At 40.8% G+C, this 2,050-nt stretch overlaps 1 non-coding gene across 1 annotated transcript; it reads right to left on the bottom strand.

The window, feature by feature from the left end:
• Window positions 1-854: 854 nt before the first annotated feature.
• Window positions 855-927, bottom strand: TRNAK-CUU (transfer RNA lysine (anticodon CUU)). The gene has a single exon. It is a non-coding gene; the product is annotated as a tRNA-Lys (tRNA).
• Window positions 928-2,050: the final 1,123 nt, after the last annotated feature.

Raw genomic sequence — 2,050 nt, 5'->3', positions numbered from 1 at the left:
GACACGTGGAGGGTACAGGATCCAGTGCTTTAGGTAGGATTGGCTTCAGGTATGAAGGAGCATAAACCGTTCGCCTACGTGTTCTGGTGGGTGAGATCCTGGAATGTGTCTGGCTGTGGTGGTTCGAGTGGGCGAGGACGTTCTGATGACTTCACAGTTCTCAGTGCAAAGGGGAGAAGGCGGAAACCATTCCTCCCTCACATATCCAATTGCCTATCCAAATTTTCACATCTCAGTTGTTTTGTACGTCTTCAAAGAGCCTTTACTAGAATCTTAATTTCCTAGTATCCATCCCCAAGAAGAATGGAAGAAAACTTGATGTGTGCACTGGTGGTATAAATCTCACTACAGAAAGAACTATTTTTCACTATGTATTTCTTCAGGGATAGACTCCATATTGAGTGGAGGAAAAAGAAGGACACACAGAGAGAGAGAGACAGAGAAGGATAAATTGGTTCTTTTTCTTCGGAGTCCTCAGGTGCCTCCAAATGTTTTTACATCCGGTCTCTTAAATTTTAGAAAAGCAGCCAAAATGTGGCGCTCATAAGTTTGTTAAGATAACAATTAAAACTGCCCTCTACCACCAACTATCCAAGTATGCATAGTAACACAAAAAACTAGTCTTCAACAGTGGGCATTTGGTTTCCTGAGTGTTTTAAAGAGAACACGGGGAGGGGACATGTGATTTCAATTGCACAAGCACAATTTGTGACCTGTCTCGTTTACAAAAGGAGAACTTTTTACTGGAGAATCTGGTTAATACTGAAAGTGTTTAAATTAATTCGGCTTAAGAACTCTGTAGTTCAGGTGCTTTAGAGAAACCATTTAGGTTTCAGAGGAAAAATTTCACACCGCGCCCAACGTGGGGCTCGAACCCACGACCCTGGGATTAAGAGTCCCATGCTCTACCGACTGAGCTAGCCGGGCACCTAGCGCAACCGTTTGCATTTCTGTCTCTTGAGGAGTATTTTAACTACATGGTTTGCTCCTCCCCGTAGTTTCTTTTCTAAACAAATGCATAATATACTGTTAGATCGGCACTTCAGAATTATTTTTTAAGAGTGTTCTAAATATTTAATTGTACTTAGATTTAAGAATGTTTGTATATGTATCCAAAGATCATTGAAAACTTATGCGAGTCTTCATCACTACAGAGTCATTGAATCTTTTAAACAAAGTGTTTAAAAATATTTACCAACCAATATGTTTTGTTTACATAAATACATATCAAGGCCATCCAACTTCCATCAAATGGCATACCGGATTCCTACATGTTTGGGCTCCGCATTTGAGAAACAAAGTCCGATCTCTGAGAGGTTAGTTTCCCTGAACAACCGCGGGGCTTAGCTATTGTCTTTAGTATGGTCTGATGAAGGAGCGTTAAATTCAGAAAAGGAGTCTTCGAGTCAATTAACATAAGGTCTCTTTCGAGTAATTGTCTGACAATGAGCGATAGGACGTTTGGAGGGTACTATTATTCTCCTCAAATGACAGAAGCTGGGAAGAAAGAATTACAGTCTCTAAATCTAATGGTGAAGAATGTGAACTCTAAGAGGCAAAGGGTCAGAAACCTGATTTTAATCAAATTACCATAGGAGATACTGGAATAATGTCATATGGAAATATATATATTCTGAAATGAGGGTGAACCTTTCTAGATAAGAAATTCTGGCCGGGCGCGGGACGCCTATGGGAGGCGGAGGCAGGCAGATCACGAGGTCAGGAGTTCAAGACCAGCCTAGCCCCCGCTCCTGTCTACTAAAAATACAAAAAATTAGCCGGAAGTGGTGGCCGACACCTGTAATCCCAGCTAGTCGGGAGGCTGAGGCGACAGTGCGGGACTCCATCTCAAAAAAAAAAAAATATTCTTCTAATTTCTGTGATAATGGAGAGGGATGTGGTGTTTATACTACTGCTTAGCAGTGCAAGTTAAAGACCAATTTGTAAACCTGAAAATAACAAATAATTCTTACGATAGTATCCCCAAAGCACAGTATTTGGAAGCTAGATACATTGGTCATCACATTTCCTGAGGTATTCAATTTAAAAA

Source organism: Rhinopithecus bieti, unplaced genomic scaffold, assembly GCF_001698545.2.
Source record: "Rhinopithecus bieti isolate Rb0 unplaced genomic scaffold, ASM169854v2 scaffold_6717, whole genome shotgun sequence".
NCBI classification, from domain to species: Eukaryota; Metazoa; Chordata; class Mammalia; order Primates; family Cercopithecidae; genus Rhinopithecus; species Rhinopithecus bieti.
This window is presented reverse-complemented; position numbering and strand designations above follow the sequence as displayed.